Raw genomic sequence first — 7,369 nt, 5'->3', positions numbered from 1 at the left:
TCGCTTACCAGGTGTATTCACATGGATTTAGCTTTTATTCTACATGAGCAGTTTATATTTAACAGTTAAAAAGACTGACTGAGTTCTCTAAAACTAACTTCAGACTGATCTAAATCAGTCTACAGGAAGATCATTAATTAAATATGTTGAAATTTGATATAACAGGATTAATTTCTGGTTTAATTCAGTCTTAATTGATCCATTACTCCCTTAAAAATGCAAAATTGCTGATATAATGAAGCTTTTGGTGATAAAATATGTGGTTGCAGTCAAAGTAATTGTGCCAGTGAACATGAATTATAAATGTGGACAGCACAAAACATCTGTTCTTCATTCAACAAATTTTAGCTGTGAAATTGCTTTGCTGACAGATGCATGTGTGGATCAGAAAAGTCAAGAGTTTGCTTTTTCTTGCCTTGGGTTTATAATGTCATCACAGATAACGCTAAGAGGAGAAAAACAAGCCTTCATGCTGTCCTTTATTTAAATAATCTATTTCAGTTTAACCAGCAGCTTTTTGCAGTTGCTGACACATTTACTTTAATAGTCCACTAAATGTAGATTGTCCTGTTAAACAAAGCATTTAATTTTGTAAGATGTTGTCAGTTTGAATCAATCAATAGCAGAAGCAGCAAAAATCAAACATTTAACGTCTCCGGGCAACTTGGTATTCAGATGTATACCAAGAGGTATGCCACGGCTGACATTTTTGCAGGGTTTTGATAGATTAAATACTTTTAGAATGGCATTATGAAAGGCATAGAATCTTAAAAAAACAGTAAAGGCATATTCTTTAAAAAAAATGTTTGTTTACGAATAATGACAGATTAGTGGAAGAAGTTAATTTCACTATACAGTATCATTTCCTTTTCTACTATTTCATTTCAGATCGACAGCTGCAGGAAAACAAGGCCCGCAGTTGAACAAATGACACACTCTTGTATTTCAGCTGTTCTTGTTTGTCAGTGACACAGAACAGAAGTTGTCAGTCAAGTTTCATGAATACATGACCACATCTTGATGTCAAATTTTCATACACTTATTCAAGAAACAATCAAAAGTACATTCAGTTCAGTTTAATGCAATTTTATTTACATAGTGCCAATTGCAGTTCAGATTGTGTCAAAAAGCTTGAGAGAACCCATATGGCCTGAACCCCCACAGAGCAAGCCTGAAGGCGACAGTGGCAAGGAAAGAACCCTTTTAACAGGGAAGAAAAAACCTTGAGCAGAACCAGACTCATGTGGGGGGACCCATCTGCTGCTGGCCGGCCGGGGAGAGAGGGAGAGAGAGGGAGAGAGAGGGAGAGAGAGAGAGAGAGAGAGAGAGAGAGAGAGAGAGAGAGAGAGAGAGAGAGAGAGAGAGAGAGAGAGAGAGAGAGAGAGAGAGAGAGAGAGAGAGAGAGAGAGAGAGAGAGAGAGAGAGAGAGAGAGAGAGAGAGAGAGAGAGAGAGACACACAGAGAGACACAGAGAGACAGAGAGACACAGACACTCGGACTGACACTCGGACAGCTTTTCCGTGACACTCAGACGGACACACGGACGGACACACGGACACTCATACAGAGACTCAGACACTCGGACAGACACTCGGACACTCAGACAGAGACAGACAGAGACACAGAGCTATTGACACTACCTAGGAAAAAAGAGAGAATAAAAAACATGTTAGAAAGAGGAAACATGTTAAGTTGCTGACATTGTTTTCATACAATGACAGAAAAATGTTGATAACAGCCACTTAATATTCTGTGAAATTAAATTGTGAGAATTTGATGTTTTTGTGGTGGATTTTTCAATATAGCAGTTTTTTTTTAAATTTTGTATTAAATCAGTTTACATTTTATATATACAATTTTGGATTAATATTTAGCTTATTATATAGAAAATTTTAGAAAACTATTTAGATTTTTATATATACAATTTTACATTGATATTGAGATTATTATATGTAAAAATTTATATTAATATTCAGATTTTTATATTTGATATTTTTGGTAAATAGTTTGATAACTATATACAATATTTTAGACTAATATTTTGATTTTATGTATATATATATATATATATATATATATATATCTTTTTGATAGTTTTTTAGTAATTATATAGAACATTTTTATTAATATTTTGAATATTATACATAATATTTTAGCTCATTATTTTTGTAATTTCCCAGTTCCCCTAGCTTCCCACATTCCCGTTTCCCACATTCAGACTCCACACGTTACTTAAACAGATGTTCAGTGATAATACTTGCAACATTTAGCCATGTAAAACATACTTTAAGGAAACACGACAAAACCGGCGCCACCATGGTTCCTTCTTCTTCTCCGTCATCACCGCCGTCGTCCCTGCAGTGGTGGTGGGGGGTGAAACCTCCTGATCCTTTTTGTTGACACTGGTAATAAAGGGAAACACAGATTTTAGTTGACTTCATGATCCTGCAAATATGACTGGACCTTTGCTGCTTTGATCAAGTAAAAGTAAATCTTTAATATGTCCACTGTCAGTCTGTGTCAGATCAGTCAGAATTCAGGAAACATTTTGCTGAACTCTCACATTTTATTCAAAATTTACTTATATGTTATTTGGGACCCAAAACTAACATCTGTAAAATATTCTGTCCTAAAAAATATTCTATTAATTAGCTTCACCTACAGTCAGCTAGGGCGTCTTTTAGACAGAAAATAATACATTTTCCAGTGCTAGTAAGCTGTTATGTTAGTCAACATATTTCACAGAACTTAGTTTAAAATGACAATTAAATAAACTCTGAACAAAATCTGAGATGGTGGAAAAACAGCCACCTGAAATGATCAGTTTCAAACAGCAACAGACAGTAAAAGAATTTCATACCTTTCTGCTATGTCTGTTTCAAAGACTGGGATTTTCAGAGACACATCTTTGCAGCCGGTGTCAACACTGTTGATAAAAGGAAACACAGCTATAATTGTACTGCATGGAGTGAACAAAATGGAAATAACACCAATATAATGTGTTCAATTAATTCAAAAGGGAACAGAAAGAGAGAGAATTTCATACATCTCGTCCGTGTTTTCATCGAGTGGAATCACTCGATTGCTGGTTTGCTGATGGATACAAATACAAAAAAATAACTGTTAAAGAGAGCCGAGACAGACAACATACTACATTGTTTGTTCACTGGTTATTATTTGACATATTTAGCTTTGTTAAACCTAAAAAATGGCACAATCTGGCAGCAAAAACACCAGATATTTTGATCAAGTTTGAAAAAAAATGATAGAATACTGAACCATTCAAAAAATAACATGAAAATATATACATATATTTTCTATGATTTTAGCCATTATCTGAAATAATAAAACAGAGAAATGTGGAAAATAACAGTAAATTGTAGAAGAAATAATAAGTAAAATGTACCTTGACATGACAGAGCCATCTGCCAAACCACCAGGTCTTTTTGGGTTTTTTGTCAGCTGAGACTGTGGTGGTTGGGCAATCAGGGGCCTCCTGATTATTAACTTTTTCCTGTTAAACAGATAGAAAATCACTTGTGAGGAAATGTCACAGACACATACCTAACTGATAAACAGAAAAATATCAACAAACACATGAAGATTGTCAGACTTCTGTGGAAATCATCTCAATCCATGAAATCAAATGAACAGTGAATAACAATAATAATAATAACAACAGAGAATCAGATACTAACCTTTCTGCGTTTTCCTACACAGGAGAACATCGTGGTCGTTGTTCGATCTCTTCACTAAATACTGTGATCTTTCTCTCAAGAAATCCTCATCGAACTGAAGAGTTTCACAGAATTTCACCTCTTTCACCTCTTTAAAGATTCTGGAATGTTTTTGAAACACAACAAACTTGGTTCATTTTATTGCTGCTTTTAAAATGTGCTTGCAACCAATTTTTTTTGTTTTTGTTTAAGTTATACAAGCAGTTCTTTGACATTATCGGAATAAATGCTCAAAATGTGTGAAGAATTAAGACATACATTTATTTTATTTTATGTTTTTAAAGGAGTTTATAACTAATGGTAGGAGTTTAAAGCTTCAGAAGGCTTAAGTTTGTCAATTCCTTACTGAATCTTGAAAATAAATATGTAAAATACAACCATTTAACGGTGGCTGTTGTCTGAGGTGACCACAGATTTAATATTGTAACATAACACAGACATGTGATAAAAATTCATATGAACAATTTGAATGAAGTGAAGTGGTGGACAGTGGGGTAGTGGTTAGCACTTTTGCCTTGCAGCAAGAACATCCCCGGTTCAAATCCCGGCCTGGGCCTGGGATCTTTCTGCATGGAGTTTGCATGTTCTCCCTGTGCATGTGTGGGTTTTCTCCGGGCACTCCGGCTTCCTCCCGCAATCCAAAAATATGCTGAGGTTAATTGATCACTTTAAATTGCCCATAGGTGTGAATGCGAGAGTGCCACAGACCAGCTGAAGATGTTTAACTCTTGTAAGGTCTGTTTGATTCTGTAAAATCCTGAAAAACATTATTTAAAGTCTTATGACAGATTTTTGTTGCTATCATTATACTTGTCCAAACAAATGTACCTTTAGTGGTACCAGGCAAGAAAACAGGGGTGGTCTAATAATTTCTTAATGACTGTGTAGGTATGTTTTTCCTTTTTATCTGCAGGTACAGCTCCATACAAGCTGATATTTATATAGAAATAATGCTGTAAAAATCTCAATATTCCACAGTTTTAGTTTTTTATGAAGCCTGAATGGTCTTAAAATCAGATGTGCTTTCTGGTTGTTTAACCAAACAAATAGTTACACCTGTGTGTGTGTGTGTGTGTGTGTGTGTGTGTGTGTGTGTGTGTGTGTGTGTGTGTGTGTGTGTGTGTATATATGTGTGTATATGTGTGTTTATATGTGTGTGTGTGTGTGTGTGTGTGTGTGTGTGTGTGTGTGTGTGTGTGTGTGTGTGTGTGTGTGTGTGTGTGTGTGTGTGTGTGTGTGTGTGCATAATTAATAAAAACTCACTCACAACTCCATTTATATTGGTTATAGTTTTCTCATTTTATGCAGAAATTTTGAAATCAAGCGGGACCCGCATATTTCTCTTTTTTTCATGGAAATGTGAGATTCTTACGGGAATTATGCAATGTTTTGCAGGGATTATGTGGCCTTTTGGGAAATAATTGACCCCCGCATAATCAGCGGCATTTTGGTGATTAATGCTGGAATTCATGCGATCGCATAATCCCGTTTTTCTGGAGGGTCTAGTATATAGTGTACATAGTAGTATAGAACTCTTATAGATTTGTGAAATATTTTGAACTGAAGATAGTGAGAAAAGATTGAAGAACAAGTAAGTTAACTTTTCATTAAATTTGCTGACTTATTTAAGTCTAGTATTATTATGTTTTTGATCATTTTTATCAGTCTAAATGACTTCTATTTTACTATAAATCTCTCAGCTTCGGGGGGGTCCGCCCAAGTCAATAATTTTCAGCTGAAATCAGAATTTTCTGTTGCCATCCCTGTAAGTATAGAGGTCGCTACTGAAACGGTTTCTTTTTTTTTTTTTTTAGATTTTGGTTGTTTGCATACATACAGTATACTTGAGTCTCTCAAATTTTGAAAAATGGTTAATAAATAAATGGTTGTATTCTGTATAGCGCTTTTATCCAAAGCGCTTTACATGATACGTCACATTCACCCATTCACACACTGATGGCAGAAGCTGCCATGCAAGGCACTAACCACGACCCACCAGGAGCAATTAGGGGGTTGGTGTCTTGCTCAGGGACACCTCGACATGAGCTCGACGGGCCGAGGCTCAAACCGGCAGCATTCCAGCCACTCTACCCACTGAGCCATGCCACCCCCAAAACTAGAAAAGCACTCAGAGAGCACAGTACAGTACAACATGTGTGTTGGGAATGGAACTTGTTAGTTTGCCAAGTTCCGGAGCACAGCTTGCAACTCCTGAAAGCTCAAGAGCCTCGGCTTCATGGGTGCAGTTCTAGTATTGACCTCCTCATCAATAAGTCCTCTTAAGAACTGCCATGTATGTTGTTGGGAATATTTTGTTCCTCTACCATCCTCCCTGATGTTTCCTAATCAGATTTTCAGCTCTGATTAGGAAATATCATCACTATTGGCAACATGAGAGCAAAATAATTCAATTCACATCACATAGATTTCATCAAAAATATCAAAGAAATGATGTTCCTGTGCAGCTAAACTTCCTTCCGAACTACATTTATGCTCAATTTGCATTCAGAGGTTGCTTGTGAATGAAGCAACACAATAATAAACTGCATCACAGTCACCAGGAGGAGCTCGGGGTCGATGGAGGGCATTCATAGTGTACAACTCGTACACACATATTCACCTCTGTGGTTACATTTCACACTTTTCCTGCAAAAAGCTCTCCACATAGTGAGGCTAAATGCACCACATGCATTCAAATACTTTCATTTGAACTACTTCTTATTGGTAAAGCAATGCCACCAAAGCCTGGTCCGTCTATCCTCGTACCGCCATATTTACATGAAGCATTTTACAGCAAAAAGTCATATATAATGGGCACACATTGACTTCAGCCTCTGAGATGAAGTGTGATGTGGCTGCAAGATGCAGATTGTCGGGTCACACAGGAAGAAACAGAAAATAACTCAGAGCAACAAACAGAACTGAGAGGTCACTATTGTGAGCACTGACAGTTATATGATGCAAGCTGAAAGGCAAACAAAAAGAAACAACAGAAAATGGCATGCATAAACATCAACAACTGAACAATCAGTTTTCTTGTAAAATATCCAGAAAATGGTCAGATAAATAAAGTCAGATGATGACAACACATCCTGTTCCAACTCTCTTTTTGTAGTTCGGGGGCCTGTTTCACGAAGCAGGTTCACTGAAAACTCTGAGTTTCTTAACCCTGAAATGAGGGAAACTCAGAGTTTTCTATCTCAGAGTAGATCAACTCAGAGTCGCGGAAGAAACTCAGAGTTTCTTGAACCTGCTTCGTGAAACAATTCAATTCAATTCAATTTTATTTATATAGCGTCAATTACAGTCAAATCGTCTCAAGACGCTTTACAGAACCCATATGCCTGACCCCCAGAGCAAGCCCAAAGGCGACAGTGGCAAGGAAAAACACCCTTTTAACAGGGAAGAAACCTCGAGCAGAACCCGGCTCTAAATAGGGGGGACCCATCTGCCTGCTGGCCGGGCGGGTTGAGAAGGACAGAAGAGGGCAAGGGGGAGGGATGGGAGAAGAGGGAGGGGTGAGAAAGCAAGGAAAACACAACACACATTTGAATACATGCATGACAGGATATGTGACACAGACAAAGTATAAGCTAACATTGAAAACTGACTCATAGTTTACTCTTATGATG

This window comes from Acanthochromis polyacanthus, chromosome 17 (assembly GCF_021347895.1).
Source record: "Acanthochromis polyacanthus isolate Apoly-LR-REF ecotype Palm Island chromosome 17, KAUST_Apoly_ChrSc, whole genome shotgun sequence".
NCBI lineage: Eukaryota > Metazoa > Chordata > Actinopteri > Pomacentridae > Acanthochromis > Acanthochromis polyacanthus.
This window is presented reverse-complemented; position numbering follows the sequence as displayed.